Genomic DNA, 27284 nt, shown 5'->3' on the forward strand with positions numbered 1-27284 from the left:
AGGTTTTCAGTGTACCCAGCAGCTCCTGGGCATTTATGTAGGCAGTAACTTGTTTATCCTCACAGCATTTCTGAGGAGATATTAAATGTACCCATTTGACAGCTGAGTAAACTGAGGTTCTTAGGTTGGGTTTCCCCCAGAAACAGACCATGAGACACAGGCTTACTGTGAGTAGTTTACTCAGAAGAGACCAGGAGACACTGGTGAGGAAGAAGGGAAATGAGAAGGGGAGGGAAGAGAGACATGAAAGCTTTAGTCACCAAGCAAATTACCCCCTGAGCAACTGGAGCTTGATCCCCTTGGGAAATTTGGGAGACAGTATAGAATATGCCTCAGAATTATCCCAACCAGAGGGGCGCCTGGGTGGCTCAGTTGGTTGAGCGTCCAACTCTTGGTTTTAGTCTCAGGTCGTGATCTTGGGGTCAAGAGACTGAGCCCCACATCGGGCTCCCTGCTCAACAGGGAGTCTGCTTGAGATTCCCTCTCTCTCTGCTCCTCCTCCCCCTGCATTCTCTCTCTCTCTCTGTAATAAATAAATAAATCTTTAAAAAAGAATTATCCCAACCAGAGGGTGAAGGAGCTGGGATATTTGTCCCCCAACACCCTACGTGTCATTATTATAAGGTATGCTTCTGAGGGCATCACGCTCCGTGCTGGCCACCTGGCCCACGAGCACCTGTCTCTCTCACGCGGCTGGGAAAAGTCCTCAGGCAGAGTTGCAGAGTTTCAGTGAGCGTCCCTGAGTGTGAAGGAGTGAGTGCCAGTGGGACACGACGGGGTATCTGCAGGATCTTCTTCACTAAGCCCCAGAGAGGGTTGGCCACTGGCTCAAGGTCCGAGTTCGTCAGTGGCAGAGTCAGGATTCCAGCCTCGGCCCGTGTGACCCCAAATTTTAGTCCCTAGGAAAGGAACAGGAGCAGGACTAGGGATTGGGTCTGTCTGATACGGGCTCTGCAGCTCAGCACCACTCTCTGCCATGCCAAGGAAGCCTTGCCCCTGGTCCAGGAAGATTCCAAGAGAGGCACCAGCGGGCTCCTATGTTCTTTGAAATTCTTCCTTGCCCCCATCCCGGCTGCTGGGATGCTGGGGAGTTCAGACAGGCTCATTCTGCCAGAGGGAAGCCAGAACCCCACGGGGGAAAAAGCAGACAGACAGCAAAGCCCAGACAGAAGGGTGAAAGAGTGGAGTGAATAAGTGAATGAATGCAATAAGCCAACAGGTGTCTCAAGCCTTGCATCTTCTCCCACAGTTCCGCCACCAAGGGCCAGAGACAGCCCTAGAGTCACCACCTGCGGCCCACAGGTGGCCAGTGCAGCCTGTTGGCTGTAGAGATTGTAAAACGTCACATCAGGGCCACATTCCCAGGTTGGCTTGCAAAAGCAGGTGCTCCGGCAACATGGGCCCATGTTCCTGCTCCGTGCTGAGGAGCGGCTGTCCCCTGGGACCAGGCCTGGGCTCTCCAGTTTGTCACAGTCTCCAGCACTCCCCCTTGCCTCCCGGACACTGAAGCCACTGTCAGTTGCCACTTCGCAGCTTGAGCTGTGGTTTTAATGCCCTCCCATGGCCCCTGGGAGCACGGAAGTTTGAGAGAAGAGTACTAGGAGTGGAAACTTGGGGTCCTGGGTTTTGACTTGCTGTGTGACCTCAAGCAAGTCCCCCCACCCTCCCTGTGCCACCGGCAGGGAGGGCAGCGCCTGGGCCGGGCAGGGAGGGGACTCTTCCAGCGCCTCCTCTGGGCCGGGCCCCGTGCTCTGAGTCCACCCGGTCACTTCCCGGGCGGGAGCGAACTTTGTCATTATCTCTGCGGTCCTTACTGCCGCTGCGGGTGACCGAGTGAGCTGGTGAGAGCTTCGCTGTGAGCCTCCGCCGCCGCCTTCGTGGAGTCACCTCCCTGCTGGGGCTGCTGTGAGGAGCAGATCACCGGCTTCTCAGGGGCCGAGCCCAGCCCCAGCTCCTTTCTCATGTGACACTGCGCGTCACCGGGCTCGCTCGCCACACGACACACCCCCGACTCCTCACACCCACAAGGGCACCCGCGCCCGCTTCCACACTCACTCACACCCGCCCCCCTCGTCAGCCCGGCGCCCGGCAGGTGCACGGCCAGCCCCCCCTCCCCCACCCCCACCCCGGGCCGCGCTCCCAGCATGCCCCGCAGCCAGCCCATGGCTCTCAGCTGGGCTGCCCGAAGCCACAGCCTGCCCTGACTCCCACAGCCAAATCGAGTCAAAGACCAATTAATATTCTGATACCTGTGGCCGGCTGGAGTGATGTAGAGCTGATGAGTTCTTTTTCCATTTTACTCCAACTGTGGTTTCATTTTTTTTCCCAGCCCTCCTTTGGTCAGTGGTTTTAGGGGCACTAAAGTTCACTTTTGTGGGTAACCTGCACCGTTAGCTGTTGATTTAATTAACTCAGCCTTTCTCTTCCTTGACCAGAACATGGCCAGCCGGGCTGCTCTGCAGACACCCGTTTGGACAGCCAACGGCCGGAGGCGTCTGGCAGGAGAAGTGTGTGGTCCCTGGCAGACACCGGCCAGGCCCCTGGCGGTCGTCAGCCGCTCCGAGGTTTCTGGAGCACTGCTGAGCCACTATCTCATGAGGCTCCCAAGAGTTCTGCTCCCGTTCGACAGGTGGGGAACCGAAGGCTCAGAGATAGGAACCTGATGACTTAGGGTTCTAAGTTACAGTTCTAAAGCTATAGCACCAAACAAACAGAGCTGGGCTTGCAAGCCAAGTACATCTGCTTCCACAATCCTTTATTTTGGAGAGACCGTTGATCCCCCCAAAAGGTGTCCCATTGCGGGAGAGGTAGGGAGAAGGCCACAAGACACATGGGGATACTACGGGAGAAACAGGAGGGAGGGAGGGATTTTGAGGAAGATGCTAACTGAAATCACAGTCTCCTGGCCTCACTCCTGAGATTCTTCTTCACGATGGAACAGACCAGAGTCTTTCATCCTCTGAGACATTTCCAGAATCCTAGCACAAGTTTCTCAATGGCCAAGTGAACGTTCAGCCCTCAACACCCGACGCTCAAAGACTTGCGCCCAGTGGGCAGCTCGGGCCTCAGAGGACCCTCGGGTGGAGCCACCTGAGGCAGGAGGGAGCAGGGGGACCAGCTCAGGCATTGGAGGAGGCTTTAGAAAGAGAGCTTATGACCTGGGAATGTGTGAGCAGCTGAGGCCAGGGAGGTGGTGAGAATCACAGGGACTCACCGAGTGACTCGGGGCACGTCCCTCCCCATCTCTGGCCCTCGCCGTGCATCCGGGGATGCGGTCAGTGAGCGGTGGCGGCCCTTCCAGGCTAAGCAGCTGGTGTTCTAGGGGACTCTGGCTACTCGACTAGAGAAGGGGCGGGCTTGCAGACAGACCCTCCTTTCTTCTCCCCTTCCCACTCCACCTCCTCCAGGAAGCTCCCCACCCCTCACCTACACCCATTCCCCGGCTCTGTGTCTAAGACTCTGTGGACATTTTTTGTTGCTGTTGCTGGGTTGTGTGTGTGTGTGTGTGTGTGTGTGTTTTGTTTTTTTTTTTTTTTGCCACCAGGGTGAATTGCCAATTGATTTGTTATTTATCCCACTGACAACAAAGAGAGTGAAAAGGTAATAATTCTGGGCCCTGGGGTAATTCAATTCCTGTAGCACCGTCAGCTACATTAACTTACTTCCTGGATCTCAATTCAATTAGAGCAACATTCCCCAGCATTAATAAATCAATACTCATGCCATTTGGATATATTTTGAATGTCTTTCATTATACATTGCAGGTCGGGGATGGCTGTTGAATTGGAAGTTAATGGGACAGGACAGGGCAGGTGGGGCTGCCTGGGGAGAAGCTTCCAGCCGTTTGGTCTAATTGCCTCTGCTGCAGAAGAGGGTGTTAGTAAAACAGAGGCCTGGTTAACTGAGTGAGCCCGCTGGAGTTAAGGCGAGTTGCAGCTCCCGTGTGGGTGGGCAGAGCCACAGTGGTCAAAGGGATTGTGTTCACCTGCTCACGTACCCATTCATTCATTCATTCATCCTTCATCCCTCCTCCCATTGTTCTCTCACTCTTCTCCAATCCCTCCTCATCCCTCCTCCAAGCCTTTCTCTCCTCCTCCTCCTATTCGTCCCTCCTACTCCTTCTCCCATCCTTCCTCTCATCCTCTCTCCAAGTCATTCTCCCATCCCTCCTCCCCTCCCCCCCCCCTCCCCCTCCTCCTCCCATCCCTCCTCCCACCCTTCCTCCCATCTCCATCATCTCTCCATTCCTCCTCCCACTCCTCCTCCCTCTCCTCTTCCCATCCCCCCCCCCTCTTCTTCCCATCCCTCCTCCCATCCCCCATCTTCTCCCATCCCCCTCCCCCTCCTTCTCCTCCCATCCCCCTCCCACTCCTCCTCCCATCCCTCCATCCACCCCTCCTCCCACCCTTCCCATCCCCTCATCTACTACCCGCCCCTCTTCCCATCCCTCTCTCCTTCTAATCCCTCCTCCCACCCCTCTTCTCATCCCTCTCTTCATCTTCTTCCCAGCCTTCCTTCTATCCTTTCTCCTCCAAGTCATTCCCCCCTCCCTCCTCCCATCCCTCCCTCATCTGTTTCCCATCCCTCCTTCTATCCTTTCTCCTCCTTCCAATTTTCTTTCCATTCTTTCATCTTCTATCCATCCAGAACATTTTACAGAGGGCCTACTAGGCACTAGGCCCTATATTGACTTCTGGGCTCATATAGGTGCATGTCTGTCTCAGAGATCCAGACATCTAAACAAATAATTACAACACATTGTTCAAGAGCCACTGTGTGAGCGATCAGTAACACTTCTGCCAGAGAAACCAGAGCAGGACTCAGAAATGAGCCAGTGGCAGGAAGGTCTGACACTAGGGACTGGAGAAGGGTGAAGGAAGCCTCCCCAGAGGAGGTGGAGCCTGGGACAGGTTTTGAAGCATGAGAAAGTTTTGGCCAGGCGGTCTGAGAGAGATTAGGAACTGCAAAGAGCCCAAGGAAACTGAGGACTGCCCAGAAGGGTCTCTCCATCGTGTGTATGGATCCAAATCCCAGGAGGTAAATAAAAATATGATTTCCTGGGATCCTCCTCTGGGGAGTCTGACCCAGGAGGTCTGGGTAGGGAGTCAGGTGCCGCCCTCAGTCCTCTGGCAGATGCTGCTATGGACGGAATTATTTCCCCACAAATACCTTAACATAATAGGGCCTTTGGGAGGTAATTAGGGTTAGATGAGATCATGAGAGTGGGGCCCTCAAGATGATATTAGTGGCTTTATAAGATGAGGAAGGGAGAGTGACCACTCTCTCTCTCTCTCTTCCTGCCATTGTGGAGCAAGGTGGCAGTTTGCAAGCCAGGAAGAGAGCCCTCACGAGGGATCTAATTGGCTGGCACCTTGATCTTGGACTTCCCAGACTCTAGAACTGTGAGAAATAAATATCTATCATGTAAACCCCCCCCCCCCCCCCAGCCTATGGTATTTTGTTACAGCAGCCCAAGCTAACTAGTGCAGATGCTGATGGCTGAGTATCTGAGTCCAGAGATTGGGCTGGGATATTTAAAGCCCAGATGCTCCTGGGAAGGGGTAGATAGCCACTGGAGGGAGAAATCTCTTTAAACCCAGTAATGAGAGGACTATGGAGAACAAGCTCATGCTCACCTCTGGGCCTTTGCACATGCTATTCTTCCTGCCTGGAGCTCTTTTTCCCTATTCCACACTCCTATCACTGGCCGGCTCCTCCTTGCCCTCTGGTCTTGGCTCCAATGCCAGTTGTACCCGGAAGCCTTCTCTAACCCAGAGTCTGGGTTAGGGCCCTCTGCTGGTTCTCAAGGCCCCCGATGTCTTATATGAATACATTCTCTACACTAGACTGCAAATTTTCCTTTGCTGTGTCTCCACTCGGCACCTCCCATGAGCACCCCAAGGGCAGAACTCCAAGCTCAGATCCTCAGGATGGGGACCCAACTTCAGCCAGGTTACTTCCTTTTTTTGTTTGTTTTTTAAGATTTTATTTATTTGTCAGAAAGAGAGAGAGAGAGCGCGTGCACAAGCAGGGGGAACGGCAGGCAGAGGGAGAAGCAGGCTCCCCGCTGAGCAGGGAGCCCGATGTGGGACTTGATCCCAGGACCCTGGGGTCATGACCTGAGCTGAAGGCAGATGCTTAACAGACTGAGCCACCCAGGTGTCCCCAGCCAGGTTAATTTCTTTAACCAGATCACACAGCTCGTGATTTTCCAAGCTGTGGCATAAACCCACGCCTGTCTGGATGTCAAGTATGTGCTCTTCGTCTCTCTTTGCTCTAAGCATACATGCTCTGAAGCATTTTCTCTAACACTCACTCCTGTATCTTCATGAAGAATGAGTCTGTTCTCATCTCAAATGGAGGAACCAAGGCCCAGAGCTCACCCACATCCAGCCTGTCCTGACCCCAGCCCCGCTCACTTGGAGGGACTCTGCTTTGACCCAGCAATATATCAGATTCCTTTCAGGGAGCCCCCCCTGTGTGCTGCACCAAGACCCCCACCCACATGTTCTGGTTTACTGCGCCCAAACACAGGGGGAGAAAGCTGTTATCAGTCCCACCCATTTTCCAGGTAAGTAAACAGAGACCAAGAGATGTGAGATCCCTTGTTTACTCTCACTCAGCTAGTAAGTGGCAGAGCAGGGATTTAAACCCACATCCATTCTGCTTTTATCCACTGAGCCACAGAACTGCTTCGAAGCACTGAGTTGGGAGTCAGGGGGGCTTTAGATTGGGGCTCCTCTCTGAGGAAGTGACACCTGACCTACAGCCAGAGGGGCCAGCTCCTGGACACCTGGGGATAGGCCAAGGGTGAGAAGTGCAGCATTTTGAAGAAGAGAAGGAACATTTGGAGGGGCAGAGTTCCGGGGAGGGGAGGAAGAAAGCCAGGCTGTCTCTAGGGTGGGGGATGGGCAACGAACCACTGCTACCCCTGGGCGGTTGGCCTGGCCGGGCCCTGTTAGTGCTGGAGGGAACTCAAGCCAGGGGATGGACGGATCCAGGAACCAGGAAGAGAAAAGGGGTACTAGGCTGCTGTGTCACCTGAGGCTCCAGGGTGAGCTCCTCGGAGTGAAGGCGGCCTGTCAGCGACACAGAGCCGGGCTCTGCGACCGTGCCAGGCACCTGGGCCACTTACGGCTGACTCTCCCTCTGATAGACACAGAGCTCTGCTGCCCCTCCGGCCTGCACGGGCCATTTGGGGGATGTCATTCAGGGAGAAGGGACTTGTTCCCAACGCCACAGCTCAGGAGGGAGGCCTGGGACCAGCTGCAGGGGTCTGAGGCCTGACTATCCCCCTTCCCCATGTCAGGCCTGGGCCAGGCCAAGGCTCCTTAGGTCCTCAGTAGGCCCTGGGAGAGAGGCCTGCCCAGAGAAGAAGGAGAGATCCAGAGCTGAGGCCCCAGGCCCTCTCCTTCTGCCCATCTTAGCTGCCCTCCCTCGCCATACCCCTACCACCCCTAGATCTTTGGACAGAGACGGAGCAGTGTTCTCAGGGCAGAACAGAGGACAGGGCCAACCTGGTCCCTTTATGACTTGACACAGGCTTTACTACTCGTGGGTAGTAGTCAGACCCCATGGGCTGAGCCAGCGCCAAGGTCCCCACAGGGACCGCAGAAGGGGCAGTTGTCTTGTGTCTGTCTAAATTTCCCTCTGAGGCCCCTGAGGGGACAGCGCAGGACAATGGGAAGCACATGAGCTTTGAAATTAAAAAAAAATCTGGGTTCAAATCCTGGGTGCCTCTTGTGTGACCTTGGGTAAGTCACATAACTCTAAGTCCTCAGCTTCCTTATTTGTAAAATGAGGGTGCGCTGTGTGCCCCCAAGGCTAGTTAGAGATTAAAGGAGAAGATGCTGATGAGGAGGCCATCAGACATTAGCCTCCCTCCACCCATCTCACTGGCCAGCTGTGTGTCACCCAACATAAGACTCTTACTCCCTTGGGGCTTCACAGAGTTTGGGAGCTGAAGGGACTTCAAGTTTCGTGTAACGAGCCCATGTTTGCATGTAATGATAAACTAAGGCCCACGGTCCATGTCAAGCTGAACTGTCGTCTCCAAGAGGCCACAGCTGTGTGGTCAGAATCCCAGCCAGGAGCTCATCCCTGGGTGCTGGCTCTTCTTCCCATTACCTGCTCAAGCCCCCTTTCCCCTCTGAGCCCCGGCTGCCCATCAGCATCAAGAGGGGTCGGACCAGATGTTTTCTGAGGATCCTTCTTATTCTGTGTTTGCCAGTTCCGGGATTCCATGAGTCAGATCAGTAAGACTGCAGTGTTGGCCACCTCTGGAGTCACCAGGGTGACTCATCTAAGAAGTCAGATGGCTCAATCTCCTCTTTCCAGGCTGGGTCACATCTCCTGCCCTTGCCTGTGTTGCCCCTCTGCCAGGAACACCCTTCCCACTCTGGCACATTCCTTCATTCACACCGTAAAATGTTGCCTCTGATATGAAGCTTTTCCTGCCTGCCAGTTCCTCATGTAAAACTAATCATGCCATCATGCTTCCCAGGCCCTGAGCACACGCCCAACACCAGACACATAACCACTCTATTGCCCTGATTTACGTGTGTCGGTGGGGAGCTCCTTGAGGGCAGGGCTGGCTCTGGTTCATTTCTATGTCCACCGTCGGGCCTGGTGCGCAGTGAGCAAAGTAAGAATCTATTGAATGAATGAATGAATGAATGAAAGTAAGTAAGTAAGTCACAGTCTAAGGCAAATGGCAGCCCACAGGCCTTGCCCCTGCTCTTGCCAAGAGCCAGTCCCCAACCCAGCCCATGTACCCCAGTGAGCAGCCCAGACCCACCTGGCCACTGGAGTCACTAATGAGCATTGATTCTGATCGGTCCCATCCATCATGCCTCTGGAGCTCCTTTCCTTAAAGAACATTAGGGAGCAAATGTATCATTGGTGACTGGAGGCCCAATAAAGCAGGCACCTCGCGAAATTTAGTATTCAACTCGTAAAGGCCTTAAAAGCATTTTTCAATTATGAATGGCCTGGGGGGAGTCGTTCTTTCTTCGCCGGGGGATGAATAAAGGTGGAAAATAATAGCATATCAATATTGTTGCAACTTAGCAGGATTAATCTGGGAGAGTTAAAGTCGTTGCTTCTCCCTGCTGCCTGAGCGCTCAGGTGCACGGGGAAGGACTTGGCCAAGGTGATCCTCGCCAGGACTCCGTGGGCGGGACTGCCTCCTGGTGGATCAGCACCTCAAGTGCCATGTCCTCCTTTTCTCTCTCCCCCCACCCCCCCACAATGCCCTGGCCCCAGAGCACTCCCTGGCCCTGAGCCATTCTTCTTACCCACGTGAGGCCTCCAGGGCCGGCCTTCTCATAATGATCTCTAAACTCCTACCATGCTGAGGGTTTAAAAGGGGTCTTTATCCTGATTGTGGTGATGGCTGCTCAAATCTACACGTTATAGAATTTCATAGAACTATACACACACACATATGCACACAAACACACAAGATAGAAAGTGTTCATGTAAAAGCTGGGTGAAGAGTACAATTTTGTTCTATTTCTAGAACTTCCTATGCATTTTAAACTATTTCAAAATAAAAAAATTATAACCAAAACACAAAAAATAAGTTAAAAATGTAAAAAGTGGTTCTCACAGGAACAAAGGAAATGGACCTCCATCAGCGGAAGTATAAAAAGGCAGGCAGCTGTAGGAAACAATGTTGCATTATCTGGGGCGGTAGTCAGAACAACACATCCCCTCCAAAGATGTCCGCCTCCTAATGCCCAGAACCTATGGAGAAGTTAGGTTACATGGCAAAGGGGAATTAAGGTTACAGATGGACTGAAGTTTGCTAATCAGCTGACCCCAAGGTAGGGAGATTATCCTGAATTATCCAGGTAGGCCCAATATACTCACAAAATCCTTTTAAGTGAGAGGGAGGCCTCAGAGTCAGAGAGAGATTTGAAGATGCTACCACTGGTTTTGAAGATTGAGGAAGCGATCATTAGCTAAGGAATGGGGGTAGCCTCTAGAAGTTTGAAAAGGTGAAGAAATAGAGTCTTCCCTAGAGCCTCCAAAAAGAACTCAGCCCTGATAACACTTTGATGTTAGCCCAGCGAGACCCATTTTGGACTTCCATCTTCACAACTATAAATAAATATGTTTCACCTACTGTTTGTGGTCATTTGTTATAGCAGCAATAGGAAATGAATACATCTAGTAGATAACATTTTTTAATTCAACGTGCACACACCCTGAGATTCAACAATTTCACTCCTAAAGAAAATCTTTGATCTGCATTAGGTTGTAGATGTGAAGAGTCATCTACAAGAGTGTTTCATTGTAGCATTATTCAAAATAACCTAACTAGAAATGATCCAAATGTCCATCAATAGGAAATGGATAAATCCAATGTGGTATATTCCTACAATGGAATATAATACAACAGCGAAAATGAATGAACTACAGTTACACAGAAACACATGGAAGAATTCCACAAGAAATGATAAATGAAAGAAGCAAGTCACAGAGAAAGACATATAGCAGCATTCGTTTGTATAAAACTCAAAAATAGACAAAGCTAAAAAATATATAGCTAAGGGTTGTCTTTTTAAAATTTTAATTCCAGTATAGTTAACAGACAGTGTTATATTAGTTTCAAGTGTACAATATCGTAATTCAACTATTCCATTCACTCCTGGTGCTCATCACGACAAGTGTCCTCCTTAGTCCCCATCACCTATATCACTCATCCCTCCATTCACCCCCCGCTCTGGTAACCACCAGTTTGTTCTCTAAGGGCTGTCTTTTTTTTTTTTTTAAGATTTTTTATTTATTTATTTGTGTGAGAGAGAATGAGAGAGAGCACATGAGAGGGGAGAGGGTCAGAGGGAGAAGCAGGCTCCCCGCTGAGCAGGGAGCCCGATGCGGGACGCGATCCCGGGACTCCAGGATCATGACCTGAGCCGAAGGCAGTCGCTTAACCAACTGAGCCACCCAGGCGCCCAGGGCTGTCTTTTTAAAAAGTAAAACTATAAGGAGAAGAAAGAATGACTAATACAAAAATCAGTATGTTAGTCACCTCCTGGGAGAAAGAGAAGAAAAGGTTGAGACCCACAGGGAATCTCAAAGGTACAGCAATTTCTTGAGCTGGGTGGTATGGACACAGGCATCTGTTGTATTATATTATATTATATTATATTATATTATATTATATTATATTATAATTACTTAAATTATATGTATATATTTATATGCCCTTTTGAGTGGATGGTAGAGTTCACAATAAAATATTCTTTAAGTCCTTGCTTTTGAGCATTCATTTGATCCTTTGTCACTACACTATGAGCAAGGCAGAATAGGGGTCATTACCTTCATTCTGCAAGTGGAGATGTTACGGAACCTGGACTGGATCGACCGACGGAAGAACCGAACAGCACCCGGAGATCTTGGAGGATAGGAGGTTTATTTAACGCCAGTGGGCTCAGAGGAGTGTGGTCTCCAAAGGTCTGAGCCCCGAGCACAAACAAAGGGGGCAATTTATACACCTCTACTTCTGCATACTGGGCACTCCCAGAGCGTGCACAAAGTGGGGCCCGGAGAGGAACCCAGATTGGTGCGCGTGGGAAGCAGAGCAGGGAGAAGAACCCGGAGGAGCCCCGGGGCAAGGACGGACTCTCTCACTGGCTCGGTCAGCCATCTTGGGACACAGATTTTCCTTATCAAGGAAACTGAAGCTCTGAGGGGTTAAGTGACTTACTCAAGCTCACTTGCCTACTTCCCAAGCTTCATCTCTATCCATTCACCCCATCTCCTGTGCCCTGGCTTGAGTTCAAGAAAGCAATGAGACAGCAGGAAGAGAAAACTTGAGTCTCTTCCTCACTTTTGAATTTCAAAAAAGGGAGTCAAAACTTCAGGTCATGCACTAATTTTGGAGATTATGTAAGCAAACTCCCCCGTCCCTCAGATTATATAAAGATTTCTGAACTGGTGTAAGTATAAGCATGTAGATGTGCATAGCAGTATATGGGATTGGGGAGTCAGAAGTAGTGAACAGTGCTGTAGAGAGTATGGCTCCCTGAGAAAGGTGGACCCTATACTATGTTTCCTCTGGGCCAAGTATTACCAGCTAGCTTCATAGGTTCTGAAAAATCTATAAATCTCACTTCCAAGGAGAATCCAGGGAGGGAGCAAGACCCCCAAGTGAAACTCTCTGGGTGGTGTACAGGCTGGAAGGACCCTGGATACCTCCACCAAGCTTCCTGAAGCTGGTTTTGTGTAGGAGAAGGCATAAATAACCAAAATCTAATAAATAAATAAACAAATAAAAAAATAAATAACCAAGATCTGAAAGAAAAGGAGACAACACTATGGAGCTTACAGATATTAAAAAAATTTAAAAATGAATGAGGAGATATTGCATAAAGTTTTATAAGGGCAAATTTGATAATTTAGATGAACTGGACAATTCCTCAAACAACTAACATAAACTGATAGAAGAATAAGTAGAAAATCTGCACAGTCCTATATATTTTAAAGAAAACATATCCATTAGAAAAAACCTCACGAAGAAAATTTTAGGCACAGATGGTTTCACTGATGAATTTTTCCAGACATATAAAGAAGAAATGATACCAATTTTACACAAACTGTTCCAAAGAATATATTTTTAAATAACATTTTCTAACATACTCTTAAAGCCAGCAAAATCCTGATACCAAAAATTGCAGAAAATGAAATTAAAGCCCAATCTATCTCATGATTAATTAAGCCCTCTAAGGCTCAAATGTTCATTTGTAAAGTGGAGATCACAAGAGTTACTTTCCTTGGAGAATTTTTGTAAGGATTAAATGAGATAGATACAAAAATCCTTATCAAATTACAGGGAGACCAAATCCATATGTATGGAGATTTTTTAAAAAGATTTATTTATTTATCTTAGAGAGCGAGTGTGCATGAGAGAAAGAGTGTGGGGGGAGGGGCAGAGGGAGAGAATCCTCAAGCAGACTCCCCACTGAGTAGGGAGCCCCACTCGGGACTTGATCCCAGGACCCTGAAATCACGGCCTGAGCTGAAACCAAGAGCCAGACGCCCAACCAACTGAGCCACCAAGGCGTCCCTGTATGGAGGTTTTTATAGTCACAACTGAGTTGGGATTTTTCTTCCCAAGAATGAGAAGTTTATTTTAACATTTAAAAATCCACTATTAGGTTGGGGCGCCTGGGTGGCTCAGTTGGTTAAGCGACTGCCTTCGGCTCAGGTCATGATCCTGGAGTCCCGGGATCGAGTCCCACATCGGGCTCCCTGCTCAGCAGGGGGTCTGCTTCTCCCTCTGCCTTCTTCCCTCTTGTGCTCTCTGTCTCTCATTCTCTCTCTCTGAAATAAAAAAAAAAAAAATCCACTATTAGGGACACCTGGCTGGCTCATTTGGTAGAGCATGCAACTCTGGATCTCAGAGTTGTAGGTTCGATCCCCACAATGGGTGTAGAGATTACTTAAAAAAGAAAATCTTTTTTAAAAAATCCATTATGATATTCAAGAAACAAGTGTTGGTGAGGATATGGAGAAAAAGGAACTCTTGTGCACTGTTGGTGGGAATGCAAATGGGTGCAGTCATTGTGGAAAACAGTATGGAGGTTCCTTGAAAAATTAAAAATTACAATCCAGTAATCACACTCCTGGGTATTTATCCAAAGAATAAAAAAACACTATTTGAAAGGATATATGCATCCCTATGTTTATTGCAGCATTATTTACAACAGCCAAATTATGGAAGCGGCCCAAGCATCCATCAATAGATGAATGGATAAGGAAAATGTGATGTGTGTGTGTGATGAAATATTATTCAATCATAAAAAAGAATGAAATCTTGTCATTTGCAACAACATTGATGGAACTAGAGAGTATAATGCTAAGAAATAAGTCAGAGAAAGACAAATATCATATGATTTCATGCATATGTGGAATTTAAGAAACAAAACAAATGAACAAAGGGGAAAAAAAGAGAGAGAGACAAACCAAGAAATAGATTCTTAACTATAGAGAACAAACCAATAGTTACCAGAAGGGAGGTGGGTGGGGGGATGGGTGAAATAGGTGATGGGGATTAAAGAGTATACTTATCATGATGAGCACTGCAGAGAGTAATGAGTAATGTAGAGAATTGTTGAATTGCTATATTATATACATGAAACTAATATAACACGGTATGTTAACTATACTGGAATTAAAATTAAAAACAATAAATTTTTTAAAAAACCAATTATTATAATTGACCATATTAATACAAAAAGGAAATAGATAAAAATCATACCATCTTCTCAATCAATGTAAAAATAATCATTTGATAAAACTCAACACATATTTATGATTTTTAAAACTCTTAGCAAATATATATTTAAAAATTTTTCCTGGGTCACCTGGGTGGCTCAGTCAGTTAAGTGTCTGCCTTCAGCTCAGGTCGTGGGAATCCCACATAAGTGAGGAGACTGCTTCTCCCTCTGCCTGCCACTCTCCCTGCTTGTGCGCGCTCTCTCTCTCTCACTGACAAATAAATAAATAAAATCTTTAAAAATTTTTCTTAACCTGATAAAAGGAATTTACATAAGAGCACAGCAAACAATACCTAGTGGCACAATATTGAGAACCTTCCCTGGAGACTGTTAATGGGACAATTGTGTCTACTATTGCCACTTATTTTTTAAGGGGGGAGGGGCAGAGGGCAAGGGCAAGAGAGAATCCCAAGCAGGCTCCATGCCCAGTGGAGCCTGACGTGGGGCTCAACCCCTAGATCATAACCTGAGCCAAAATCAAGAATTGGACACCCAACCAAGTGAGCCACTCCGGTGTCCCTACTATTGACATTTCTATTCAACCTTGTACTGGAGATCCTAGCCAGAGCAATAAGATAAGAAAAATAAATAAAAGGCATAAAGAATAAAGGAAGAAGCAGGAGACAACCTGGTTGTGTCCATAGAAAATTTAAATTAATATAGAAACAACTAAAATCATTCAGCAAATTTAGCAAACAATTATATTTCTATATATCCATAATAATAGTTAGAAAATTAAATATAAAAATATATAATTTATAATAGAGTAAAAAAATCACATAACTAATAATAAATCTAAATGAGATGTATACAGGGGTGCCTGGGTGGCTCAGTCAATTAAGCATCTGACTCTTGATTTCGGCTCAGGTCATGATCTCAGGATCATGGGATGGAGCCCCACTTTGGGCTCCATGCTCAGGGCTGAGTCTGCTTGAGATTCTCTCTCTCCCTTTCCCTCTTCCCCTCCCCCTGCTCATACATGCTCTCTCTCCCTCTCACTCTAACAAATAAATAAAACAAAATCTTTAAAAAATAATAATAAAATAAAATGAAATGTATAAAATCTCTACACAGAAAACTACAAAACATTATAAAAAAAAATTAAAGTTCTAAAATCAATGGAAGAATATACCATGTTTATGGATTAGAAGACTCTATATTGTAAAACTCTCTCTTCTCCATAAATTGATCTGTATTTTCAGTGCAATCCAAATCCAAATCCAAGTCCAAATTGAAATCCCCAGCAGGCTTTTTTGGTGGAAACTGCCAAGTTAATTATAAATTTTTTCATAAAAATGCAAAAGTTAAAAATACCCAGGATAATCTTGAAGAAGAGCAAAGTTAAAGAACTTAAACCAGTGGATATCAAGACTTATTATAAAGCTAAAGTAATTAAGATAGTGTGGTATTAATGCAAGGAAAGACAAATATGCATAGAAAATAAAGAAGATTCCATTTCTTGCACAACTGAGTTTATGGAGTGAGGTTTATACTCACTGAACCCATAAGGGCACTTAGTAGGTGGGCCTTGAGAGTCAGGAATGCTTCCTTGATGAAATAATGATAGACCTAAAATCTGAAGAAAAAAACAGAGAGAGCACGTGCAAAGACCCTGTGTGTGTAGGAAACCTGGCCCATTAAGAAAGTTGAAAGAAAGCTCATGAGGCTGGGCAAAGTTGAAAGAAAGCTCATGAGAGAGAGGAGGGGTGAAGATTAGAGCTGTGGCCAGAGAAGTCAAAGGTCTGCATGGCCTCCAGGGCCACAGTAAGGACTATGACCTCATCTCCACTTTCTTCACACCTGCTCAGGGACTTGCTTCCCATAAGACTGTGAGCCCTACAAGAATGGACACTGTTCTGTGTCTTGGTGGCAGTAGAAGGTGCTCAGAGGTACTTGATGAATACATGTGAGAGCAGAGCTGGGATAAGAGCCAGGGCCAGTGACTCCTTATCCAGGGCCCTTCTGTTCACCTTGGTGCCTCAAGGCTTCCAAGCCTTTACTCGAGTCCCCTCCCTCCTTCTCCCCTTAAATACAAAAACAGAAAAATTCTTTGTATGTAAGACCTTATCAATACTGCATGGTCCTCTTGTTCTCCTCAAGAAAGTGGCCGCCAGAGGCCAGGGTCTGCATCTTGTATGTCTGTATCCCAGCTCCTAAAGCCTGGAACCCGGGCAATAATTAGCAAACACTTGATGAAATGTTTTCTGACAGACCTGTGCTCAAAACCCAGCTCCACCTCTGACCTTCTTTGTGACTTTAGGCCATTTAATATGGCCTCAGAGGCTCAGTTGTTCATCTGTAAAGTGGGGGTGGTAATAGCTACTTTCCTCCAAGAATTCTTGTGAGATTACATGAGATAATGTGTGAAAAGTACCTAACAGAATCTGACACATCCTAAATGCTCAAGGAATGCTAGCTGCTATGATTGTCATTATTCTCTGAGTCTCAATTTTTTCATCTATAAATTGGCTAAATGAACATATCTGGGAATGATATCAGTGGAGACATTCCCAATCTACCTTACACATTTTCATAATGGTTAAAACAGTCCATCGGGCATATATTGCTTTTGCCACTTTTAATATGTGTAATTTTTACCTCCTGGGTTGTCATAAATGTTAAACAAGACAGTGTATCTAAAGCACCTAGCATAGTATCTGGTTTATGGGGATGATTCAATAAATGGTGGATTTGGTTATTACCAACCATAAGCAGAATCCTTCATCCTAGAATTCGCCTTCTCAGCATGCCAAGTCTTGCCCTATCCCTCCAGCAGGTGACTTCGGAGACATTCAGGGGTTCCCTGGCTGATAGAGAAAGCACAGGAGATCCTTCACCATAACCTGTGCCACCTCCTTCCCTGATTCTTCCTGTAGAGCATTTACTCCTAGTGTCTTCAGCCTGCCTCTTGCCAGAATAAAAGGGACAACCAAAATTTGGTTGCTACATCCACGCTCCTGGCCATCAACCCAAAGGAAGTAGCTTCAGTCTTAATGCCACATGCAAGCCATCCCTAAGGTCAAAGAGAGGCTCTTGTGTCTTTTTTTTTTAAGATTTTATTTATTTATTTGAGAGAAGAGAGAGAGCATGAGCTGGGGGAGGGTCAGAGGGAGAGGGAGAAGCAGGCTCCCCGTTGAGCAGGGAGCCCAAAGTGGGGCTCGATCGCAGGACCCTGAGATCATGACCTGAGCCGAAGGCAGACGCCTAACCAACTGAGCCACCCAGGGGCCCCGAGACGCCTGTGTCTTTATGTGAGACAAGCCACATGGGTGTGGAGTTGAGCAGCCAGCACCTCTGGGTGACAGTGAGAGCCCAGGGGAGCCAGAAGTCCAAGGCCCTTGCACACCAAGAAATAAGCTTGGTGGTTCCTGTGGACCCTAAGACAGAAAAGAAATGTCACTCTCAGTCAGCTTGTCCCTCCTTGAATCCCACCCAGGGCTAACCCCCTAGCAAGTGGAAACACTTCACAGGCTTGATGGGAAGAAGGGCCTCGCTTTTCCACCTCCTCCCTGGACCAACCACCTCATCGCTCACCTTGACCAGTCTGTCTTCCTGGTGGCTTCCCCAGTTCTATCCTCAGTCCCCGTATTAGTCAGGCCAGGTTAGGCAGTGCTGCAGTAACAAATATCCTCTGTGTCTCATTGGCTTGCAGGAACAGAGATGTATTTTTCGGCCACACGGCCAGTTCATTGCTGGTCAGATACAGCTCTCATCCATGTCATCTTCTCTTGTAACCTGGGCAGATGAAGCCGCCTCCCTCTAGAATATTACAAAGTTGTTTTGGAGACAGGAAATGAGACATTGCAAGTCATACAATGCCTTAAAGCTTCTGCCCAAAAGTGGCACATGGCAATTCTACTCACATTTCAGTGCCCAAAGCAAGTCTTATGATCAAACCTGATGTCAATGAGGTCGGAACTGTATGACCCTCCCATGGAAAGAAGTGAATAACTGAGAACAATAATGCAATCTACCCCCACCCCCCACCTTGCACCAATCTATCTTCAGTTCAGCAGATAGAGTGAACTATAAAAGCATAAATCAAATCATCATATTCCCCTGTTTTAAACCCTCCACCCTCATCCTTAGAATAAAATCCAAATTCCTGCCAGATCTGGCCCAGCCTCCCTCCTACCTTCCCTTCAATTCCTTTCCTACTTTCACTCTGGCTCCATCAACACTGGCTTCTGAATTTGCAAGCTCTTTCCCACCACAGGGCCTTTGCACATGTTGTTCCCTAGGCCCAGGTCAATGCTTAAACCCAGCTCTTCCCAGGCTTGGCTTTTCCCATAAATAGGGCTCAGCTTAACTATCAAGTAGAGAAACCTCCTTGATCATCCCACTATTCTCTCCCATGTTGCCCCATTTATGTTCTTGCTAACATTTAGCAAGCTGGAATTATTCTGTGTATAATTGTATAACTGGAACATGAGCTTCTCAGGAGTGCGTTTGTCTGTCTTGCTCACCATAATACCTCTATCTCAGTAGGAGTTCAGCCAATAATAGCAGCGTGAATGAAAGAATCAGATGGCGACAAGAGGGGCTAGGCCTGGCCTGACAGCTCAGTGCATGTAAGCATCGTGAAGCTGCCCTACTCATGCTCCCATCCCCAGGATGGTACTGCATGGTAGACAAGGTAGAACCCAAGCCTCGTCTATGCCTCGTCCTTGCCCATCCACTGCAGTCTACCCAGAACCAGAAGGTGTATTATATGCCATCTAAAAATTAAGTCAGATGTGATCATTTATGGAGTAGCTACTCTGGACTGGGTGCTGTGGTCTGCCCCACCCATTATGTCTTGAATGTTCACTGTAAGCCTGAGAGGTGAGTATTATGATCCTTGATTTACAGATGAGGAAACTGAGACTCAGAGCAGTTGGCAGGTTTGCCTACCGTAGCTGTGCAGCTCACAGATGGAAGAACTGGGATTTGAACCCAAGACTGGCTCCAAGAAAGGCCTGGGCAGGACTTCTGTACTGTTTGATAGTTTTATAAGCAGGGACTCTCATGACATCTGTAGGAGGCAGAATAATGGTCCCCAAAGATGCCCAGGTCATAATCACCCAAATCTCTGATGTGGAAAGGGACTTTGCTGGGATGATTAAGTTAAGGATTTGACATGCAAGAGCCTGCTGGATTATCCCTTGTGATTACGCTGGGCCCATCTGGATGAGGGAGGCAGGAGTGTCGGAGCTAGAGAGAGATCAGAAGATGCCAGGCCGATGGCTTTAAATGCTGAGGAGGGAGGTCACAAGCCAAGGAATATGGGTGGCCTCCAGAAGCTGGAAAATAACAAGGAAAAAGATTCTCCCCTGCAGCCTCCAGAAGGAATGCAGCCAGGCCTACACCTTGATCTTAGCCCAGTGAAACCTCTGACCTACAGAACCATAAGATAACAGAGTTGGGTTGTTTGAAGCCAGTAATAGAGAGGCCATTGTCACAGCAGCATGACAAGTTTCACAACCCCTCACTATTGGCCACATGTCCTGCCCCCTCAGTCTTCCCACTTGAACTGTTGGTTCCCTGATGGCAAGAGCCCAGCAAGTGGCAGTGGGGCATACAGAGGGCACTCAATAATGACTCAGAAGGTGTAGTTCAGTGTGGGCACTCACAGGATTAAGAAGGATTCACAGTGACTCCAAGAGGAGGGGCCTGGAGAGGACATGGCGTGCCACCAGACAGGTATGAGGAACAGGCAGGACACACCCCTGAAGCACTGCAGAGAACCCAAATCCCTCCTAGAAGGATCCCCCACGTCAGGCCAATCACTCCCATTGTACTTACGCCAACACCAAGACTCAGAGAGAGGACCAAGGCCACTAGGCAGGCCGGTGGCCAAGATGGGATTAGAAATTCCATCACCTGACCCCTGTCAGTCTCGTTCCCAAGCCTCTGGCCAGCCTTGCCCCACCTTGGGTGATCAAGATGTTGTTCATCCAGGGACCTGGGATGATAGATCCCCTGATGGGCTGGAGGCCGGGGGTCAAGTGCAGGCAGGCAGGAGGGGTGTGGAGATGAGCAAGGCATCCTCCCAGCCAAGAGCTCCTCATCCAGCAGAGAACAGATGTGATGGGGCACCAGAGACCTGGCTTCTAGTCCCAGCTCTGTTACCATGTGACCTTTGGCGAGCTCCTTTCCCTCCCTGAGCCTCAGTTTCCCCATCAAGGAATTTTACCTCTGAGGGCTCTTCTGGCTCTTGTGTGGTAGGATCTGCCATCAGGCCTGCCTCACTCTCAGCCTCATGCCCCCCACCCAGCTGGGGTCCCATGGCTTCTTAGCAAGTTCACTGACTTCTCAGGCTCTGGCCTAGGACTAGGGGACTGCCATGGCCTCGCCCCCGACCCAGGCTCAGCAACAGGTGTTTCCCACCCTGTCCGGACCTTTGCCCTGCTCCTCTCCCTTACCTACCACACAGTTGAGCTTCTAGCCTACCCCACTCTGGGGTCCTAACCCCAGAAGGAGGGGAACTCAGATAATGTGATACCAAAAGGCATCTGGCCCCAATGCCTGGGTCTCTCCTGCCCCCAACTCCCCGTCACAGCCACCCTGGCCCTCCTCTTAGACATACTATGACCACTGCCTGCCTAGACCCCTCAACCTTTGGTTCCTGTGCCCTGCAGACTGAACTGGACTTTTTCCTCAGGCCCCAGGAGCCTTGAAACTTCCCTGGACCCCATCGTCCTGGTATCTTTCAACTACAGAGACTATGCAGCTCCCCAAACCTCCTGAATCCCAACCTGTAGGAAAGCCTACACAGGAGGGAAACCTAGTATGAAAACCAATGCACACAGAGGGTCAGCAATTGCCTGGAGGACACACAGCAAAAGCACGGAGCCCCCATATGCAATGTCTTCACCTGGGACCCCTCCCCAGCACCCTAGCCCTGCCCAGCAACTCCCTCTGATAGCCTGAAGGACAGGGAGAACAGCCAGCCTGATGACCGATGTCCAAGACCACAGTGATGCTATTCTTTCCTCAAGTGAGCTCCGCCCACCCTGTGCCAGATTTAGCCGTTTAATGCAGCCGGGCTGCTCCGTCCCTGCCTCTGAGATTAGCTCTGGAACTGGACTTTGAATGCCTGCCCAGAGACACTCAGCTTAAAACACCGGGTACCAGAAAAAAAAAAATCGACCACATTTAATGGAGCCGTCAGCGGGCGGGTCTGGGCCGTCCATTATGTGGCCCTACCCGCCCAGGGAGCCCAGCCACGTGGCTGCCTGACCACAGCATTAAGGCGACATTAGCCCACAGGCCAGGCCGGGGGAAGAGCCACCAGAGCCCAGGCCGGGGCCTGCCTCTCCTGCTCCCCAAGGCCAAGGGCCCCAGGGATTCTTGGTACCCCTCAACAGGAAGCAGGGGAGGAGGCCTTACTGGGTAAATCGACGCCTCCTGGTCTCAGGATTCTGCTCCAGAACGAGCCCTGGGATGTTTCTCTCAGGCCTGAGACACCACAAGGACTGCCTCTCTGAGCTCTACTGCAGGGGCAGACAGTATCAGCAACGCACCCCTGGGGACCCTTGTTCCCCAAATAGTGTCCTGGATAATGCCTGACATGTCACAATTTTTGCTGATTTCTTTTTGCTATTTAAAAATTACCCTCGGGGCGCCTGGGTGGTTCAGTCGGCTAAGGGTCTGCCTTCGGCTCAGGTCATGATCCCAGGGTCCTGGGATAGAGCCCTGCATCAGGCTCCCTGCTCAGCAGGGAGTCCGCTTCTCCCTCTCCCTCTACCCCTCCCCTCTACTTGTGCTGTCTGTCTCTCTCAAATAAATATATTTTTTAAAAAAATTACCCTCCTTAACATCCAAGTTGTTCTAGAATGTGGTTTCCCAAAACGTGTTCCAGGAAACATCAGTCTCTCAAGATCCTTCATAGAAAACAAAAGTGGGGGGGAGGGCGGGGTTGTGTTTCACTAGTCAAGGAAGCTTGGGAAGCCCTGCAAATGCCAGATGCCTCTTGGACAGTTACAAGGCTAATAAATGCTCTGAGAAGTTCTGTAATAGAGTTTGATTTTACTTCATTCATTTCCCAGACTTCTTTGATTATAGAACCCTTCCTCTACTTTAAAAGAACGTCAGTATACTGAAGGCCTAGTGTTGCAGGGAACGCCCTTTGGGACCACTTTAGGGGTCTGAGTCCCTCTCCTTCCTAATCCTCAGCTATGGTCAGAGGCTCCAATTATGTGGCTGGTCAAAGCCTACGAAAGAGATTAAGGGGGACTCTGGCCTTCAATTACAGGTGAATCTAAGGGCCTGACTCACAGCCCATCCAGAATCAAGGGAGGGAACATAGACATTTCTCAGTGGAACGAGGGCCAATATCACACGTAAGAAGTATATCCCCTCCTTACCCCTATTCTGCTGGAGCACGGATGTAGCCATGGAAAGAGGGTCTCTCCCCATTGTCAGAGCTACTTTTCAGAAGCTTAGCCTCTTAAACCTGTGCTCCCTGGAAACTGCTTCTGTAGATTCGTGGGCACCCCCCACAGTGTCCTGGCAGAAGCCCCAAGCCAGACAGCAGGAGACCCGGATTCCGCTCCTGCTTTTCCAGATGGCATGCTGTGTGGCCCACGGAAGACCTCTAACCTCTCCATGCTGGTAGCTGCCGGTCTGGGACGCCTCTGCATGGACACACATCTTCTCCTACACTCCCAGGAATGCTGGGCTATTTGTATAAGATGCTCCAAGATCCTGCCAACCAAAGCTTATCAAACACCTTCTCTGTGCCAATCCTGTACAAGGTACTAGAGCCTCAGTTTACCCCCATTCCTCAAAGCCATGATTATCTTACTGCAGGCCAGTCTGGGCCACCAGTTGCTACAGTCGTCAACAAAGAAAAGCAATTTGGTAAACACGGATCTCCCAGATGTGCGAGAAAAAGCAAACGGAACATCAAAGCCCCTTTTATGTGAACTTTCCAGGGCCACAGAACTCATGCAGTGTGACAGACTGAATTTTCCAAACATGGCCACCATGACAATTTCCATCCCACATGTTCTTCTAACACGGTGACAACGACACTGTATGTTCCCTCCCTTGGTCAGGCTGGGCCTGAGGTGATAGTGGAAGTGACACTATGTGACTTGGGACACTAGGTCATGAAGGGCAACACAGTTGTCACTGGCCGCCTTGAGATGCTCCCTCTTGGAGCCCAGGCACCATGCTCTGAGGAAGCCCAGGGCACACAGAGCACATGGGGGTCATCCAGCCCACAGGCCGACCAGCTGAGATCCTAAAGCAACCCCGCCTCAGCCATCAGGCCTGACACTGTGGAAGCTTTCAGGACGACTCTTGCCCCAGCCACACTCTGCCCACAGCCCCAGAAGACACCTGAGCAAGAACCACCTAGATGAGCCCAGTCAACTCTCAGAACAGAGAGATCATCAAAAAATGTCATTGCTTTAAGTCAATGAGTTTGGGGTGATATTTCACGCAGAAATAGACCACCCGAACATGTGGCAAGTAGGTTCCTTCAGACCACCCTTGCAGAGGGGAGGAGGGTCTGCCACAGAGTGTCCTTCCCTCTCTCCTGTCCTCTGCTGACCCAGGCCCCTGTCACATGATGGCAATCCACACCAACCAGCTTAGACAGTACAAAGTCCATGCCCCCTGAGCATCTACCCCATGCCAACGTCTGACATGCATTCCTGCGATCTCAGAACATTCCACCCAGTGAGAGATCTTGAGCCTTATTTTACAGATTAGGAAATAGGCGTTCGGAGAGGTTGAGTGACTTGTCCAAGGCTGCACAGCCAGTGTGGGGAGCACCGGGATTTGGGGCAGATCTAAGTGTCATCCCTCCTTAGGCCACCTCCTCTCTCTCTCCTGTGGTGGGCTGAGGAAGGGAGCAGAGTGGCCCATGGAGAGCACCTAGGCCTAGGTCCCATCCTGACTCTGCCTCTCATTAGCTGTGCTTCTTGGGGCAGTTTTCTGTACCTCTCTGAGCCACAGATTCCTCATGTGTGGAACAGGATGCAGACACAGCATCATTATGAATGGGGGGAGAGCAGGCAGGCACTGGGCACGGCAGAGAGGGTCTGCTGGGGTCTGCTTTAAAAGGAGGAAGTCTAGGGCGCCTGGGTGGCTCAGCTGGTTAAACATCTGACTTCAGTTCAGGTCGTGATCCCAGAGTCCTGGGATCGAGTCCTGCATCGGGCTCCCTGCTCTGTGGGGAGCCTACTTCTCCCTCTCCCTCTGCCTGCCGCTCCCCCTGCTTGTGCACGCGCTCTCTCTCTTTTTCTCTCTCTCTCTGTCAAATAAATTAATAAAATCTTAAAAATAAATAAATAAATAAAAGGAGGAAGTCCAGTGACCAGTGCCAGGCTGACAGTTTGTTCATGGCCTGGCCAGTGGTTTGGCCTCCAGACAAGATCAGGGACCTCGGGGTAGTGAACTCAGCCTCAGCATGGGATTAGTCCCCTGGCCAGACTGTCCCCACCCTCTCAGGATCGAGCCCTCTCCACAGGCATGGGAACCTCCACCAGACAGAAGTACACAGCCTGGCCAAGCGGCCTCTGCTGAGAGCGCTCCCCTCCCCGCCCCGGATTAATTCGCTTCAACAAACATTTACCACCAGGCTGTGCTCTTCTAGTTGCCCCTCCAAGTTCAGTGTCTGTCCACCGTGTTCTGGGCCCATGAGGCTGACCAGCATGGGCGACATTAACACACCCTTGAGCCCTGTGGCTTCTCCCTGGGTCCAGCCTGCAGGAGCCGGAAGGGGGGGGGCAGGAAGATCACAGGCAGGCTCACGGCATCCCAGGCTGATAAAGCTGGAAGCGTGCTTGACAGCTTGTATCCACCGCCTCAAACGAGGCCCCTGGCGCCCAGAGAGGGAAGGTGCAGCTCACACAGAGAGTAGGTGGCTAAGTCTCCGTCGAGTTTACATTTGTGGGCAGGGAGGGCGGTGGCAAGAAAGAGGCCGCCCTGGCCCCCGTGGGGCTCAAGTTCTGGGGGAGGGGCATTGCTGAAGGGCACATGCTCCCCTTATTCCAGGTTCCCTCAGCATTTAATGCCCCCACCCCTGGGCCCTCCATTTGAGCTACTCCTTAACAAGGATGCAGACCAAACACCCACCCCCATCCCAACCCCAGGGTGACATTCGGGGGCAAACCTCAGCCATCAGGTAGGGCAACAGTGTTTGGAGTCTAGACTCCAGAGTCAGTCAATCTAGTTCAATTCCAGACTCTACCACAGGCTAGCTGCCTGTGAGCTTGGGCAAAGCCACTAGTCTCCCTCCATTTCCTCCTCTGTAAAGGGGGGAGAATAACAGTATCTGCCTCATGGGGCCATGTGGAGAGTAAATGAGAGAATACTTGAAGAAAATCCGAAGTAGTATCTGGCCCTCAACAAACATCAGTCATTCCCGCCCCAGATGACCCACCCCTACCCCCAGGTCACAGCCAAGTGGGCATTTCCAAACTGGAAAGGCTTTGGTATTTGTCTTGGTCTGTTCAGCTGCTATAACAAAATACCACAGACTGGGTGGCTTCTAACAGAAATTTATTTCCCACATTTCTGGAGGCTGGAAGTCCAAGATCAAGGTGCTTAAATGATCGCGTTCTGGAGAGGGCCCTCTTCCTGGTTCCCAGCTGGCACCTTCCCTCCATGTGCTCACATGGCAGCAGGGACTAGGGTCTCTCAGGAGCCTCTTTGATAAGGGCACTAATCCCATGCGTTAGAGCTCCCCCCTCATACTTTAGTACCTCCCCAAGCCTCCCCTACCGATACGATCATTTTAGGGACCGGGTTTCAACACGCGAATTTGGGGGGTGACATTCAGTCCACAGCATGGCCCATCCAGTCCAACCTGCCAGAACACAGATGAGGAAACAGCCCCTCTCCTGGGCCCCTCACAGCTCCCGGCCCAACCTGTGCATTTGAGTTGGGGGGGAGGGTGCAGTGCAGGAGGGAGGGATCTGCTTCCTAGTCCCCACCCTTGCCTCTTGGCTGGAGCCACCTCTTGGCTGGAGCCACCTCCTGAGCCAGCCTTAGCACCTTCTAGAAACCCCCACGGCCTAGAGTTCAGCCCTTGGGCCAGATCCCTCCCCACTTCTATCTGCTTCCCATGCCAAGATGCCCACCAGCACTCCACATGTCTGGGGCCCCGTACATCCATGCATCTACCCAGCACTCACTTAGTGAGTTCCTATGGCAGGCAGGCCTGCACTAGCCCTGAGGGAGCCTCGGAGACCAGAGCATGGGTAGGGGCACAGACAAGAAAACAGACACTGTTCACCCCAAGAACAGTGCTAGAATATGGTCCTGTGGGGTGCTGAGGAAACACCTGACTCACTTTAGAGGGGTGGGGGGCTTGGGGGCAATCAGGAGGGAGAATCAGATTTCCCTGACAGAGGTGATGGGTGTGCAAAGACATAAAAGATGACTTGGAGGGGCGCTTGGGTGGCTCAGTCAGCTAACATCTGCCTTCGGCTCAGGTTGTGATCTCAGGGTCCTGGGATCGAGCCCCACTTTGGGTTCCCTGCTCAGCAGAGAGTCTGCTTCTCCCTCTCCCTCTGTCCCTTCCCCTACTCATGCTTGCACGCTCTGTCTCTCTCTCTCAAATAAATAAAATCTTCTTTAAAAAGTGTCTATTTTGGGGCACATGGGTGGCTCAGTCAGTTAAGCGGCTGCCATCAGCTCAGGTCATGATCTCGGGGTCCTGGGATCAAGCCCCGCATCAGGCTCCCTGCTCAGCAGGGAGCCTGCTTCTCCCTCAGCCCCACCCCCAACTCGAGCTCGCACGCGCTCTCTCTCTCTCTCAAATGAATAAATAAAATCTTTAAAAAAAATAATAACTTGGAGTGACCCTGAGTCTTTTGTTCTTTTAGTCAACAAATACTAATTGAGCACATACTATGAGCCAAGCCCTGCTCTAGGCGCTGTGGAAACTGCAGCGAGCAGACTGAGTGAGGTTGCCGGGCTGACATCCTAGTGAGGGGAGACCTACAACAAACCTGCGAGTGATAAAATGCTGGTGTTGATGAACACGAGGGAGGAAGG

Source organism: Neomonachus schauinslandi, chromosome 4, assembly GCF_002201575.2.
Source record: "Neomonachus schauinslandi chromosome 4, ASM220157v2, whole genome shotgun sequence".
NCBI lineage: Eukaryota > Metazoa > Chordata > Mammalia > Carnivora > Phocidae > Neomonachus > Neomonachus schauinslandi.